Source organism: Manacus candei, unplaced genomic scaffold (genome assembly GCF_025592945.1).
Source record: "Manacus candei isolate 608988 ecotype Guabito, Panama unplaced genomic scaffold, ASM2559294v1 h1tg000011l, whole genome shotgun sequence".
NCBI classification, from domain to species: domain Eukaryota; kingdom Metazoa; phylum Chordata; class Aves; order Passeriformes; family Pipridae; genus Manacus; species Manacus candei.
Window position 1 is genome coordinate 21611241 of NW_026138059.1, and position 17453 is coordinate 21628693.

General features: G+C 41.5%; 1 protein-coding gene across 8 annotated transcripts in view; it reads right to left on the reverse strand.

Annotated features, from left to right (window-relative positions):
- FILIP1 (filamin A interacting protein 1) overlaps positions 1-17453 on the reverse strand; it is a 104969-nt gene that overhangs the window by 20188 nt on the left and 67328 nt on the right. The window contains exon 1 of one of the 8 annotated variants that reach the window (XM_051778019.1): positions 5789-5879. The exons of 6 other annotated variants lie outside the window; for them this stretch is intronic. The gene's annotated coding sequence lies outside the window, so the exon portion shown is untranslated. Of the gene's footprint in view, positions 1-5407; positions 5653-5788; positions 5880-17453 lie in introns of those variants that run through there. One more of the 8 variants, XM_051778018.1, reaches the window with a different exon arrangement.

A 17453-nucleotide genomic window follows, 5' to 3' on the forward strand; every position in this document is an offset into this window, starting at 1 on the left:
GAAAAAGACCCACTGTCACTCACAAAGCATGCACTTTTCACACTGAAGAAGGAACTTTATTGGCATGCAATATATTCCCTGGCTGCTCTATCACACTGCTTCATGTAAATGTTTCTGCCAAGAACTCTTCCTCCTCTCCCCTAGGCTATATTTTTAAAGAAATAGTATGTACCCTTCGACAAAATATTTGCCAAGACAGAACAATGTACCCTAACCTAGTGGTGCTCTAAATGACCCATCTCCCAAAGTAATGAAAATAATAGAAAGTTTCCAGCCTCCCTTGTCCCACACTCAAAAGCCTATCTAGAGATGCTTAGAAAACTGCCTATGATTTTTAATTCCTAGGTATGCATGTGTGATTTTCACCCAGCAGTTGCTCCAGGTGGTATACACCAGCCAGGCTGCTAAGCAGAGTGCAAAATAATTCACTGGCAACACATGGCCCCATGTGATTACCTGAGAGTCTACTGAGGAATAATGCCAAGAAAGCCAACAAATATCTGTTAAACTAAGACAAAAAAAAAAAATGCCAGTCATGAGACTGAGTAACAGGAGAAGAAAGCACGTTAGCCCTGTCACTGCCTTGCTGGAGAGCTAACTGGCCTGGCCCCTCTGGGAAAACAAAGCACTGTAACTGTGCCAATGCATGGAAGTGAATTTGCTACCATATCTCTGCTGAGCAAGGTAGGAAGCAACATGCAGCATTTTATCCTGCCTCAGCTTTAACATGGTGAAACTACACTATCTTAGATTTGACAAGTGAACTTTCAGAGAAGACACTTGACAATACTTCTGTTTTCCATGTCTAGGGAAACGGTTTCTAAAATCTGTTTCTGAGGGGGATGAATGGGAAAGCAGTGTACAAATCTGTGTGCTAATTACCAAAGTAATTAACAAACTCTACGCCTTTTTGGTGCAACTTCTAAACACCAAAATAAAGCTGAGTTTAAGCTTGCTCTCGCTTTCTGCTTTTCCATTCTTGTACAACTTTCATACCTCAGTGGTTAAACTGGAATTTCAGCAGACTGCAATGTGAGGTTGTTCCTTCTTGACCCTCACAACAGATTTACTACCAAGCTTCTCATCTGACTGCTGCTGCTAATGTTTGCTAAGTAATGCAGAACCACCCGGGCTCCAATGCAACACTAAAAGCCACTCAGACTCCCTGCATGTGTGTCTTCAATGTGTTATCCAGAGCAACTACACTCTGGATTGTCAAAAGGTTGAAAACACCTGCCTTCAGGGTCAAAATCAAAACAAAACAAAACCTTTTTAATAATGAAACATGGGGCTACATAGAGCGAAAACACTGACAAGCCAAACATTTGGTACCCCCAGCCCAGTCCCTGTATTTGCTGTCTTGGTTTGTGGTTGTTTCTGGAGATGAGAAGAAATGTTTGGATACAAACAGGGGTTTAGCATCTAGACCCCAACATATAGATATGCTCCAGTTCCCTGTGGAGAGAGTGATCACATTGCCTGCTCCTCTATGGACAGCACTGCTAAGTCTGTGTGTTTCTCAATGGGTTACCACAAGTATCACGTCAAAGCATGCAGCCCAGGTCATTCCCCAAGTACATGATCTTTTGTTGCCATGAGAGTCCTGGTGGTCTCTCTCTCTCCTTACTATCTGTCCTCCCCACAGAATCTGAAGAACAGGTGCCCTACAGGTGTCCAATACTCAAGATGATGACACTACCCCTTGCAGTGCACTGGATAAATAAAGTAGCGAACTCTTAGGTATGACTGTGTGCAAACTGTTAACTGCCTCAGCTAAAAACAAACACTCCAGGACAATGCTGGTCCCTGATTTTGAACCATAAAGAAAGCTGCTTCGCTGGCACAGGATGCTGGACTACAGAAGCTACCGATGCAATCTCATGCGGTCTATGCTGCATAGGGAGATGCATCTCCTGCATCCCTCCACAGCCTTAGCTGTTCAAGACAAGGGTAGCAGGAGGGAGGTCTGTGGGCAGCCATGCTGGGGAAGTAGGAGACTGAGGACTTTCAACAATGAATCTCAGCTTGCAGAGAAAGCAGACACCAGGGTGGAGGAAGACCAACTATGGAATAAGTTTTAACATCTTTCATGAATGGTGTGTTGGAAGCAGTCAGCAAGGAGGAAGGCAGAGTGGATGGGCAGTAAGCAGGCCCTCCCTCTCCTCTGTCCTTTAGGTTTCATTGCACAAGGTCTTTCTGCTTCCCCTTTCCTCCTACAAGCTACAAATTGATCAACAGAGGCACGATGGGGTGCTGATAGCTACAACCCTACTTCTTCAGAGATGTGCCTTCATTTCTTTTACTATAGTTATATTCCTGTGCTTCATCCTACCAGTTCTGCCTTACTCAGGCTGGGGCTCATCACTCCTTCAGGTTTGGAAGGTAAACCTGGTCAACACTATACCTTTTTTCCCGCCACACCCTCAGCTGCCAGAAAGTCTAGTTATCCTGTCAATGTATTTGTACAAGACACTCCTGGGTTACAGCATAGAGGCAGTTTGTAAAACAGCACATTAGGTATGTTGGGAAGTGGTGTCCAACCCAGGCAGGGCTTTGGTCTGCTGCGAGTCCCTGAGTCTGCCGTGAAGGACAGGAGGTATGGATGGCTGTATCTCCTCCTTCAAGTGAGAAATGCAGAGTGACTGAAGGGCTTCTTGCTGGAGTGTTCTGGGTGGCCATAAGGGTAATTTAACATTCTCTTCAAGACCAATCAGTTCATTGTATCAATAAAGCTACAGACTTCACTTATTGTTTTTTCTGTTTTAAGTCTACACATCAAGTGTAATCACTGAGATGCACAGGAGAAACCCCACAGTACCATTTTTACAGTGTCTCTACTCAGAATAGAGAAAGACTTTATAATATTTTCATATTTTTGAAAGACACTGCAATAGTTTCCCAAGAGGAAAGCTCCAATGGGCACTACTGGATTTTAGACAGGATTTATTTTATTTGTAAATGGTAAAAGTAGTAGCAGCAGCAAGACCTTAGCTAAAATCAAGCATGTTCTTGTTCACATTTGCAAAAGAAATTACAAATAGTGGTCAGTAAACAATTTCTTCCTTTCTGAAGGATAATAAACTTCATTATTACATTTGAAATGTAATAAATAGAGCAAATTGGGAACTGTAAAACTCCTGCTTAGCAGTAATGATAGCTGATACGAGAAGCCATTCTCTGAAGTGGGAATATTTTAAGAAAATACAAAGAAGTTTCAGTTATCAGGGGAAAGATGCTCAGTGATTTCCAAAAAAACACCACTCCCCTCAAAAAAACATTCACTTTAGAGTATTTAAAACAGAGTATGCCTCTCAAACATTTACTGAAAATTATACCAGTGTGTGCACCTCTCTTTCCATTTGTACTTCCACCAAGATTAGAAAACATCACAAATACTCATACAACCTTTACCATCTCTAGCATAGAAATGTGCACTTACCTACACACAGAAACCCTGGGAAGGCAGGGCAAGGCAGAAGATGTCCTGAAAGGACACGAGCTGCCTCTGTGGTTTGCGTACATGTGAACATTTTGGCACCACATTTCAGCTGTGTTGTCCTGGTTTAGCCTCTTGCTTTGCAAACAGACTAAGCCAAGCTTTCCAAGGTGTTCCCCAGCGTTTACTGAAGCACTTGCAGGAGGGGCCAATGAGGAGGGAAATCTAGAGCTATTTCCCCTGCTATCAAAATTGGCAGCAGAAGCAACAGCAGTTAGAAAAAAGAGGATGGGAAGGAGGGAAACAGGTAAGGTCTCTGCAGGACCTTTTAAATGAGTTCATAGACAGCCTGAAGATCCACAGAGCTCCTCACTGCTGCTCTAGCACAAAGCCATTTGTTGTACTGCTCCTATAGTACCTATTTTGCCTTTTACATTCCAAAAGGTTTGTGGTGATGGAATGTAATCACTTCTAACCTATCCTTTCGAAAGCCTGTAGGAGGAGATTAAGGAAAAGTAGTTTAATGAGGACTTGGTCACTCTAAGGATGAGTTGACTGATGGCTCATGAAGGCTGCTTCCTCCTGAGGGGCCAACAGCATTTCTATGCCGCTCACACAGCAATCCCAAGGGAATTTTCACTGGGAAAGCAAATGCCTTCGCAAGCTCATCTTTCCACTTCAAACCTAAAGAGTTTGCTACTGTATCTGCAAAGTTAGAGAGACTGGACAACTTCCTAGTGGTAGCTAGAAAGCTGCTGCCCATTAAGGGATGTCAGACAATGTAAACCAGCAAGAGGTGGTTTAACTTAATAAAGGAGTTCCCCCCCCATCCCCCCCGTTCAGTGTACAACAGCTGATTTTGAAGATTGTTTCTACAGCCACTGGGAAATCCTCCACATGTCAGGACTATTTCTGAGTGCTTCCATGTTTGGGCCAGGCTGAGATACCCAAAGGCTGAAGTTTGCTAGTTCTGAGTACTTACAATTTCATCTAAAATCAAAGAGAGACAAAAGGTGCTCAGGCTCTCCAGGAAGCAAAACAATCCAGCCTGTCTCTTAAATTGAGCAATTCAAAATCAGGTAACACTTTCAAATCCTCAGCTTCACTACTTCCCACATATCAATCTCGGCTGGGAGAAGAAATATGTAAATGAGATCAGATCCCATGGCAAGCAAAAGAATAAAGCACATCTGTATTATTTTCTCCTTTCTATCCATTAAACTTTAAAGGTAAGCAATGAGAAAAATATTTGAATGACCTTACTATAGAACCTGCCAAGCTGCTGTTGAGTTTTATCACAGAACAAACTTTTAAAAAAAATGTTATCAGTTCTAGTAAATCTAAAGACAATTTTCTGTGGCTACATATTATACAAACTCAAAGTGCAAAAAAGTGCATATTCTTCATTGCTGAATTAACTTTTGAGAAGTGATTGTATCAAACTATATCACAAGCAAATTAATATTCTTGCTACTTCTAAACTACCTGAGAGTTCCCAAAATATACTGAAAGTAAAGGAAGTCTTTTCCTCCTTAGGAGGACACGTTGCTTACCACCTACAACAGTTGTTTTTCCTCCTTCTGTTTCTAACAGTGATTTTGCAAAAACTGAAATCCAGTTTGCTGAAATAGTTCATTTGTTTAGAAGTGTCTTACTCCAAGTGAACAGTGGCTAAAGGCAGTGTTTTTGAATAAGAACACTCATTAAATTCAGTGTCCCGCCACCTTTCCAGCACCTTGTTAATAACAAAAAAGCACCAAAGATCTTCAAGAACAAAACCCGACTGACATCCATTCGGACCACGAAACGTTATTCCAAGCGGACAGGCAGTTTTTCCAAGCTCCCCAGTCGAGGTACCCACATTAATTTCTGCGATCAGAGAAGAGGAAGGGGGATGCACAGAAAGCATGCAAACAGCAGCTGGGAGCAAAGGCGCAGCAGCGCTCAGGTGAGAGATTAAAACTGCCAAACCTGTCTCCGGGCTGCGGTTCTCCTCCCCCGACCTCCGTGTGCGCTGCTCGGGAGAGGCAGCCCCGCGGCACAGCCCCACCAGGTGCACCTTCCAGAGCTCCAGCCCAACGCTACGGTCAGCTCGGGGCCGGCCAGGCTCCTCAGCACTGTCCTGGCCTGTCCAGCCAGGCTGGATCCGGAGCCGCGGCGGCGGGAGCGGAGCCGCCGAGCATCCCGGGCCCTCCGCTCCGCGCAGACCCCGCTCCAGCCTCCTTCCCTCCCTCCCGCGGGCGCCTACACTAATGCCCGGTGCGCTCAGTGAACCAGCGCAGTGCGCATGTACACAGCAATTAGCAGCGCTCAAATTAAAATTACGTTAAAAAAAATCTGAATTTCTCTTACCTTATAACTAGATTTATTTTTTTTTTAAAGACACTAAAACAAGAATAAAAGAGGGAGATTCCGGGGCACGGTTTATTCCCCCCGCTGCTAGGTGCTGGCTGCGCCTTGCATTGTACTCCCCTCGGGGCAGGCGAGGGGTGGAGCCGGGAATGACCGGGGAAAGGGTCCGGCTGAGCCGGCGGCTCGCGTCTGCCAGCGCTTCCCTTTGGGACCGCTCTCCAGGAGTTTGTTATTGACAACCACTCCGGGCTGTTTATAGGTACAGTTTAGAAGTGAACGATTAAGAACTAATAATTTGATCGCAGAGAACCCTTGTGAGTTGCTTTTGTTTCAACTGAACTGGGATGCACGAAGCGATGCTTCCCAGTCCCAGCTGCCGATTCATTCCTCTGGCTCAATAAAAGTTCTGTTGCTTTCCTGTTGTCTTCGCGCTGTTTGAAGTGGCAGTACTACTGCTGGTGCGCGCTGGCTGATCTTAACATGAGTTGCTAAAGGCATGAATACATGAAGAAAATCCCCTGTGGATTTAATATATGCACGCGTTTGTTTTTGAAAATCCATGCATAGTAGCAATGCTGAGTCTGGTGAGGTCTGAAAAGCATCGTTCTGCTCGTACCCTGCGTTAAAGAAGTCCTAAACCAGCTCTTTTGTTCCTAAAACAACATAAAAGAATTTGGGGATTCATTCTATTTGCCTAATGATTCCCTAGATTGCTCACAGTCACCTTTTCAGTCTTTACAAGGGAACTAGAAACCACTCTTCCCTTTCCCTTCTCCTTCTCTTTCCTCTCCTTCACCCTTGCTTTCCTCTTTTCCTTCCTGTTCACCTTCCACTTTTCTTAAGAAACTTTTAATAGCCAAAACACTGAAAGCATATCATGTCAAATATTATTATCCATTAAAAACGGACCAATGTATGTTTACATTTTTTAGAAACTATCTAATTTCATGTTCTTTCATTATTTTTTCCTTAGGACCCTTACCTCATTCAGCACACAGGCTGAACAGAGCACATTTGAAAAGCAGGTGCTTAGTGATTGATTTTATGCTCTTTATTCAAGGCCCTGTTTACCACACCCTCTTCAGACTCTGCAGGGAACAGAATTATTAATTTCTGGGTGTGAAAGAGAAGCGCAAAGGGACTAAGGTTTTGGTTGGAACACCTGCTCCAGGGTACACAGGATGTGGGTTTCAGAGTGCTGCAGGGTGGGTGCTGCGTGTGTTCGGATCACAACCCCATTTACCTCCACCCAGGAGTGGATGCTCCAGACTCCTGCACATCAGAGCCCAGATCCAGCAAGCTCCCCAAAATGAGAACCATTCTTAGAGTGAAAAGCATTCACAATCCATGTAAATTAGCTTCACATGACTTAACTAGCACCATGTAGGAAATCTGTCACACAAACGCAACAGGAGTAGAGTCACATTTTCCAGGGAAACATATACTAGCCTTAATCATTCACTCCCATTTTATAATCCTCTGCCTCATTTACTAAACACTTTCCAAAAGATGAAGTTGGGGGTCCTACAGGGAGATTGTTTCTTCCTGTATGCAAAGTTGATGCATCTCGCTTTGTTTCTATTTTTCCAGTGTCAGAGGAAAGGTTTCTGTACAAAACGTGTTTGATTTTGCAAACACAAATGATCACATGCATTGAGCAGACAAATGTTCTGCTTACTCTACTTACTCTGTCCTTTGCAATCTGAACAATTGTTTGGTAGAGCTAAATATTCTTTAAAAAGAGGAAATTGCATGCACAATGGCAAACACTGAAATAGATATTGACCATTGAAATTTTATGATGTGGCATTATATGGGCACGTCAGGAGATGTCGGAAGAGTTTAGATCCTTTATATTGCTGGCATAAAAGTCTGCATTCTAAGTTAAAATAATGGATAGCAGTAGCAGGGTGTCAGGCTGGAGGCAGTTTGATACTAGAAAGGCATAGAGCACTTTGCAAGCAAGTTTCAAAACTATCTGCTGACAGACGAGTTTGTCTGTGATCAGCAGCTGAGAGCAAGGCTCTGTTCCACCAGCACTGCTGGCTCGGCAGGAGGCTATCTGGGCACACACACCATCCCAGCTGGCTCTGGGCTTTGAGCTCATTGCACAGCTTGTCCCAGTCCTGCTGCTCCCCCCCTGTTCAGTCTCAGGTTCTCCTCACCTCTGCACTCCATTTCTAACACCCACCTCTCCCAAATCAACAACCCTCCTAGGTGTCATCTCATATCTGCTTTGGCCCTTCTTTTGTCCATGTTGCCACACTTGGGCCAGGCTGGAACTGCAAGCAACACATCTTCCATCATTTGTGTTTTCATGGTCTCATCTCAGAGCAGAAAGTTGTTCTGGGACATCAAGAGGATCCTAATAATTATATCGGGAAAGCAGCCATGAGTTTATAGTAGTCAGCTTTGTACAGATGTGACATGAAGAAGGGAGGTTCAGGCTAAAAGGGATCACCTATCTCATGAAGTCCAACAACTCAGAATCCCAGCAAACATGCAGTGGACTCTCACACTAGAGACCTCAAGGGATTGTCTCTACCTATCACAATTTTTGTAGCAAAAAACCAGCAACCAGAACTATAATGTGCCACAAGAAGAAGAGAAGGTGACCAGGGGCATTGCCAGTGTCTGTACCTGGCAAGAGATGTGCTAAAGGAAATACTCAGAGGATGCTACAGAGCCCATCCCAGTCTAAGTCAAGATGGGTGCAAGCAGAGTCATCAGGAAATGCATGTCCTCCAGAGAGTACCACATCATAAAACCATGGAATGGTTGAGGTTGGAAAGGACCTTGGATATGTCTAGTCCAGCCTCTTGGAGGTCCAGTTAGAGCAGGTTGCATAAGACCTGCTCTACTTCAGTCTTAGACACCTCCAAGCATGGAGACATCACAACCTCTCCGGGCAGCCTTTTTAGGGCCTGGGCAACTTCATCTTGAGAAAAATCTAAATCGGGCTGGGTCCCTAAGAAAAGGTGATGTATACCACATACAATGCCTCATGATGGTCACCAGTGGCACCTGTGACCACCAGTGATCCCCAGAGGGGACTTATGCCAGACTGCCAGCTCCCTCGGCTTTCTCTGCAACTTAGAAATATAAGAAGAGGGAACGTGACCTAGAGTTGCCAAAGTGGCCTGGATGTGAGCCAGCAGACAACTGGCCACAAGACTTGTCAGACAAAGTGCAGTGTGGTAGTGGTGAGCCTACACACCTGCACTAGTTGAGCTATGTCTGTACCACTATGAGACTTTACAATTACAGTATTCTCCATCCACATTTCAACTATGCCAGGTACCCTCCACTATGCCAGTACCAGAGCTATAGGAGAGATCATGTAAGATGTCACAGCTAAGGTCAAACAGGCCTTTAACATTTACAGCTTTTCTTTTACTACAGAGAAATCACATGTATCTATATAAATATATAAAGGTGCTCCATATGTTGTTATTTCTCAAGAGTACCTTCAACTTTAAGTCACATCAAAGGCTGGGAAAATCTAACTTGCTCATGAATCTTTTTGTTCATGCTTTCATTGGGATGAAGTAGTCCAAGAAACACATTCCTGAGTAAAGCAGCTCTTTCAACATTGTGAGGCGAGGTAAAAAAACAAACAAGAAATAAAAGCATTGGAGGGAATGGGGAGGGAATAGATAGGAATCCTAAATTCCAACTCACCTCCGAAAGTCAGAAATTATTCTGTGCACCTGGTGCAGTTATCTGCTATAGGGGAGAGTAACTGGGAAGCAAAAGATGGAATTGGTTTAACAATTTAATGATGTGCTAATAGACTACACATTTCTTTGATAAGTTGCTCTCTTTAAAAATTCCCTAAGCTTTTCACAGCAATAGATTCCTCTTGTGGATCTTAGAGACTTGTAACAAATGGTTGCCTGATTATAAAATTATCTGTAAATACGGCTTTGTAACATTTCCAGCAGACTTCCCTACTCTCTGTTGGCTCTTCATCTTCAGTGCAGAAACACATGTAACATTTATAGTGAAGGCAGAGGTCTTGCAACGCTCTCCAAGTTCTCTAATATGTTACAAAAAGCCCAAATATTTCTGTTTGTGCAAAGCAAAGCTTTTCCTAAAATTGTGTTCACTTACATACATAAAAAGGTACTCTGTGTGCTTATCAAAGGGGTTTTTTGTTCCTAAAACCTTCAAAGCAGTGAAAAATCTTCCATCATTATTTTGTTTTTGTTTTCTTGCCTTCTTTTGGTAAGTCAAACTCATTTGGTAAGTCGGACCTGATCTCCACTTTCTACTTAGCCAGTTGCCTACTCTGAGTGTAACAGATACAAATTGATTCAGTGGCATCTTGTTAGAACATGAAAATTTTTAATACTGAAGGAGAGAAGAGGCTGATTTTAATTTGCTGCTGAAGATATAGTGAACAAGGTGATCCATTGGGCCTTCTGGAGAGAAACAAATAATGAAGATAAATGCAGTAAATACTTGAAACATGACTTTGTAGGAAAAGCCTGAGAAAAAGATTTCGAGCTGGACTCTGTGCTGTTATATCTCAGGCAATACATTTTATATGGCATACGTAATGCACATTAAAAGACTTCATTTGGTGAGTTGCACTGACAACTGGCTTTGTTCACCTTTGTGCTTATTTAAAACAGGTTGTTCCATGCAGCTGTTAAAGAAACTGTGCATGCACACACACACACATACACACATTTGCACACAGGCTTTTTTATTACTTCTCAGATCTTTCTAAATAAGTCATGCTGCCTAAGTTTTAAATTATTTTTCTTTTTGCAGCATGAAAATTGCCCTATGTTAGAATCTGCTGCCTTTTATGGAAGCAGGATTTAAAACTTTAACAAAAGCATTTCTGACTTTTTTTTTCCTGTTGCACGCCCCCACCCCCTTCCTTTTGGTTTTCTGCTTTCTTAACACTTGTGTATATCTTTCTGATAGCTGGGAAAGCTCAGCATCTCCCATACTGGTGCAACTCCCTTAAGTAAAAGTGATTACAGCTGAAGCAGGACCCATCAAGGTTACTGTTTTGTAGTATGATTTGATCACTATTTTGTTAATAAGCACCAATAGTCTCATAGAAGCCTGCTGTGACCCTTTGACCAAAGCATCTCTGGAGCCAGGGGAATAGGTGTCCAGGACCTCAGGGAAGTGCACGTGGTTCCTTGCTGCACTCTGTGGACCTACCATTGTTAGTGCTGGCTGCTTCATCTACCTGTGCTCCATCAGAGCACCCTGCTAATGCTGTCTTTACCTGCTCTGGGCTCCACCCTTGTTTTTCTGAATTACTCACGTTTGATGTGCTAGGTGTTCTTGTGGAAAAAATAGGTGGAGGACTGAGCTCAAGGCCTTGAAAGCAGGGAGAACCGTGCCTGTTCTCAGTTTATGCAGAGAGAATTAGTCTTTTGGGAATGTCTTGGCCTCTTTTGCTCAAGGTGGGTCTGGGACATGAAATTAAACCTGACTGATTTTCACCTTTGTGTTGCTTTTGTTCTGTTGGCCTAAACCTGTCTCCCTGCTACTCCTCATCCTGAGGGACCTTTTAGGTCCCTCAGTTCAGTTCTTGCCCTGTTGCTCTAACTCCTACTGACCTTTTCTGGACTTCCTTTTCTTTTGTGCTTCTTCTCACTGACCCCTCCTCAAAGCAAGGTAATACAGCGACTGATTGGGGTCGAAAGGCACCTGAGTCCTACACCTTAAACTAAAGGTTGCCCACTTCACTTCTTCCTATTTGACACATCACTGAAATAACATATTTGATAGAGTGAATAAAAAACTGGGCAGGAAAAATGAGAGAAAACAGGCTCCAAAGAATTGCTGCTTCATTTTAGCATCAAACAACACAAGTGACGGTGTCTGGAGTCACCATGAGAGGGTCTCAAACATGGGAAAGTGTACCAAAAAAAAGAGTGAAGAGGTTTAAAATCTGGATTTAGGAAATAGCATCATTCATATTGTTGCACACATCGGGATAGTCAAGCATGAAAAAGCTCACACAGCTGTACAACAGCAATGGAGCTTGAGAGCAAGACTGCTCAGGTGTAGTCAATATAAAAACTCATCTCTGTCAATGCAGGGTCTCAGACACTTCTAGAAATACAAGGCATGTGTGCACTTGTTTATATCATACTTGGCAACCTCAGTCACAACTTGACATAAGGATAAAACAATCACCTACAAAAGCGGAAAAAAATAAATAATCTCATGACGATTCCTTCACGATTTTTAAACATGGCTTCCTGTGAGTGCCATATTCAGTGACTTAGCAATAATGAATCCTTAGTAAATTTTTCAAATGCTGTGGAAGAGCACTCAGTGGCTGCATTTATGAACTAAAGAGGGACTGATAGATTTTAACAACATCAGCACTGAGTAATCCATGGTTGTCACACCACATGCTAATATGTCATATCTCAAATCTCAATCTGAAAGGCTATGAAGGTATTTCCATCAATTTTTAAGACACGACCCTGAACACAAAAGAGGGCCTACCACATCCATCTCACAACCCCACCTTTGCTAGTGCTTTTTGCCCATGTATTCTGGAGGTGCAGCATAAATGAGCACCTCTCCTCCAACCAGAAAAAGGAACAAAGAAACAAACCCGTCACAACTGTGAAAAAACCCACCAAATTCAAGCCCCCTACAGCTACACAGAGCTTTTTGACTACCACATAACTACTTACAACAGCTCATGCAATTCTTAGGTTTGCTGATTGTATTAGATTTGTGTCTATTGAGAGGCATTATAGAGTAGTCTGTCCCCGCTGCACCTCCCCAGCCCTCACACAGGGGCTAGACTTGCTCAAGATTTGAGCCTGCTATTTTAACCTTCTACTTCTAGTTGCTTAGAGCAGGATCCAAAAAAGACTCCCATAGGTATCTGGAGTGGAATCAATGAAGACTTTTAAAAGGAAAGGATAAAACAAACAAAACAACCCAAACTAAACCCAAACCCAACAAATGCACATATAAATTTGAATCTTCACAGGCACCTGATTTTTGAGCAGATCTGTATTTGGCTTGCCCAAATGTGCTGTTGCACATCCTTGGTAGTCCCATCATCTTGTCCGAGCTGAACATAATTTTTCACCTGAGGTTATTTGGGCTTTATGACATACTTGTCTTTTGTTCTGAGGACCAGAGGCATGGGCTGACCACAACCATCACACAAGGACGGGAGTCATAGGTGTTTCCATTTGAGGAAACACAAGCAGCATGACTCTTGCACCAGCATCCCTGTGTTACTTGCTCCAGGAGTGGCATATCTGGTTTTATTTCTCTCCTCAGCCTGAAATAATTCTAGCTTGCACTACCCCTTTCCAAGACGATGTCCTGACCTGTTGAGTGTTTGAGTGGTGAAAAAAAGGACAGGGAATAACTCGGAATAACTGCAGAGCTTGACTTCCACTGAGCATACAAATCACTTATTTTTAAAAATCTTATGGTGACATAAGTGCAAATGATGTCTCAAGCACAAAGAGGCAAAAGTTTACAGCCTTGTTGGTAGTATCAATAAGCAATACTGACTAAAAATAATTCAAAATACAAGGCTATAATTAATCTGGAGAAATTATGAAAAGAAAGTTGTTATTGTTAATATTATTATTATTACTACTACAATTGCTATTATTATTACTATCATGGACCAAAATGCATATAGAAGTTATATAAAAATATAATCTTACAGGAAATATGTATAAGTTAATTTTCTGGAGAGAAAACTCTCACGCAGAAGCTATAAATCCACTCAAGAAACTGCTGTATGTAATACCTTTATATATGCATGTATAAACTTCTACAGGTATATGCATACACACATTTCAGAATTCCTGCTCTGATTCTCATTAATCCCATTAATCAAGAAGAGCTCTACTGACTTCAGAGGAATTGCAACAATGCCAGCTTTGTGCTCATAAAATCCAGCATCGGGATGGCATGTTTACAGATTAATTATTTCCTAAGACCTGAAGAAGCTGGATGTAGAGAGCTTGGTGTGCTAATGATGGGCACAAGGCAATGGTGCTTGCCACCGAAAGCAAGTTGGACCAACAGCACTTGGTCTATCAGGACAGTCAAACCAGGACAGACTCTTCTCTATTGTAGATTAGCCATGCCCACATCACATGAGCTGTGTAACAACTGCAAGAGGCAATACCCCATTCTCCACACCACCCACCTGCCTTCCACCAGTACATGCACTGTTCTTCCCCTACTGTTTTTGGAAACCAGGGTTGTATCCCAGGCAGTAATTTTCAAAATGAAAAAATGTTGAAAGCAATGCATCATTTTAAAACAAGTTAAGTCATCTAGGAAAAGACTGACATTTAAATGATGAAAGAGAATACATCTATCCCTTTCCAGTTCCTCTGAAAATAAACATTTTAAATGGAACTGTACAGGAACTTTCATTCTGTGATATATATACTTGTCACCAAGAGATACTTTTTCAGCTATGACATAATTGCTATCATCACAAAAGCATTGCTGTCATTCTGCTATAATTTAGCCTCATTTTCTGCTCATTTCTTTATCTTTTCTCATTAGGGCATTACGTACTCAGTTATGTTACTATTAATCATTCCCTAACATAAGCAGCTGAATAACAGAGCTGTGTGAGTAATTGATTTTTCAGTTTCAGAGCTGAATCAAAAATTCAATAAGTATCAAGAAAAAAAAAGTCTTTATTTTTCTCTCTCATTCAAGTGAAAAAGGTGTTTCATGTGGATTTCAGTGAAACATTTGTTTTTCTCGAATCAGTAATTTCATTTCCATCTTTGTCATTTTAAGAAAAGCTACAGATAGAGATACATCTTGGCACAATTCACCAAACCAACAAGTGAAAAATCCTCGCTTTTTCAGAAGATGACCAGTGAATTCCTGTGTCTGGGGTAATTTGAATACCTAGACACTGACCTACAAGAAGATTTTCACCTCTTTGGTGAAAAGAACTCAGAATTATGTGATTTGCAAAAGTAGAACAATTTTGCCCAGGAAGAATGGGAACAGACACTCCAAAGGACCAGTGATGTGACCAGGAGGGCCTCCTCACAGAGGTGGATTCAGGTCCCAACAGGTTGACTGAAGGATTGAAGGTCTCCCATGGTGCAGGTGAATCATAATCACAAGGTCATTTGATGGTTCTTTGACTGGCTGGTCTTGTGAATTAAGCCACCAGATTTTTTTTGTTGACATTTATAATAATCTTAGACCCTAAATGGCATGTTTTAGTGAGTTTTTAAAAAGTTAGTTGAAACACTAACTATGGCAACACAATATGATAATCAGGCACCTACTCAGGTACTTTACAAATATGTGGTGAATTATACACTTTGCATTTCTCTCCCCTCAGATTTGCACAGGCCTTGGCAAATTTCAAAAAACCACTTTGTTTGGATATGTGCACCCCCTGGATTTTTTATTTCTGTCTTATGATTTTTCCACATATAAGCCCTCAAAAAAAAATGAAAACTGAAATGATGCAAATATAAAAAAAATTATTCTCCATTGCTGCTGGAGATACTGCGGGAACGAGAAGGGAATGAATGCACAACTTAGCACCCTCTTGGGGAAAGAAGATGGAAAAAGCATTACATCTGTTTAGGGTTAGGAAAGCTTCTATATAACCTCACTGAGTCATAATAACCCCCCTAGTCAGATGACATCTTGAGGTTGTTCACACAATTTAGTGGAAATTACTGGATCATATAGAACAGGTCTTGAATATTAGTAGGGCATTAATGTAAGTAGTAGGTCATGTACTTCACTAATTACTCTGTGCATCTCTGCACAGGTAAACTTTCATTTAAACATAAAGCAAATATCCAACATGTCCAAACTTGAGTGCCTATTATCATATATTTATACTTGTAAATAATTGGCATCTATCTAAATTTTTTAGAAATTCACTGAAACCTGGCACTTCAACTGAAACCTGTTTCTAATCTTTCTGAATGAGGAAGCAATTTTCCCTACATGACCCTGATTCAATTCTTGTTTTCTTTGCCTAAAAAAATGACAACTTAAAACGATGGCCTCTGTAGAGCTGTGAACTGATATATAATAACTCTGAAACATGCCAAAGACCCTTTAAATGTTAAAATTGTTACCTATTGCACCCTGGACAGAGTTTGAGTTCATGAGCAGATTTTGAATGAAGTCATTTTTTCCCCCGTCTGACCCTGGGAGCATTTGAATTGATGATTTTAGCAAGCAAAGTTTCAGGAATAATGAACTACATATAGTTTTGTATAGTAGTTCTCTCTCAAGGGCTGTGAAGCTGATGCCTACTTAGAAAAAATTTTGGAAGAATAGCTGAAACAACACATGATACCATTTTATATAATCCCAGAAGTGACTGAAAGACTGGGCAGTTTTGAGGACTATCCAAGTGTAAAGAGATGGATTTGGATTAGTCCCAGTTCACATTGTGTAACACTTGCAATACTTTCATATTGTTTCTCCACAGTCAGATGTGGCTGTTTGTTCTCTCATTTTTAAATTACCTTTGGAGCCATTTTGTTGGAACTTGGGACCAGATTCATTAGTTAAAACATGAACTTTGAACTGTCGCTGCCTTACAGTCAGATAGGGCTGTAAAACAGGACCTACAAAATGGATGACCTTCAGATTTACTTAACTGTGCAGAAATTGTACTTGTCATTGCCAGGTTTTTAAAATTATTTATTTTAATAGACTACCACGGAATTTGTGATCTGTGATCCTGTGAATATATTACATTTACAGAAAATAACCAGCATTTCCAAACCATACAGATCGCACGCCAGCCTAAAAGAAAAGAATAAAAGCTGTACTGCTGTCCTTGTATTCCAAATTATAAGATTAAAAGTTCAGAGATGCACTTACTGAAAAGTAGACAGAGAGTGTTTCAGTACTCTACTACAGCCAGTAATGTGCAGTCAGATGAGTAACTACTGTAAGCAATGGTGAATTCCCACAGTCCCATTGGGCTGGCTTTTCCTCTTTTTGGGTCACAATTTGGACACTAGGACACAGAAACAATCGCCATATGAGAAAAAAGCCTGAGTACCAATATGGCTAAGAACTCTTGGGGAAAAAAAAGATTGCAAATCTATTTCTGTAAAGTAATTTAATTTCCAGGCTTTAAAGGAATTGCCAACAGATTACACAGTTATGGGCCAAGTGTAAGTATGGGATCTTACACCTCACCCCATACAATATCTCTGTATGGGGCTATTCTTACCACAAAATTTGGTCTTAGAGTGGTAAATCACAGAGATGTATTAGTCTGAACACTTTATATTTTTGGCTTGATTGTTCTCTAAATGAGTAATTGACTGATGGATACTCTGCCCTGCTGTCTTCCTGCCAGCTTCTTTATTTTACAGGCTTCATAAAAATAATGAGAAAATACAAATTGGAAAGGTAACACACACAAAATCTCCAAGCTGTATTACACTCCAGCCTTTGCAGTTGCTTAGGTCCATGATATAGAGGGAAACAAAAAGGCAAGCACTTCCCAATGAAAGACTTGGTGCTGCCGTCTTGTGGGAAAAGGAAGAAGGGGAAGTTTGTTAATAAAAGTAGAAAGACATAAAAGGAATAAAGTGTTTTAAAAACTTGTTAACATCAACACTCTCATTTTTACTTCAAGATGGCTATATGCTTTATTGCTCACAGATCAGTT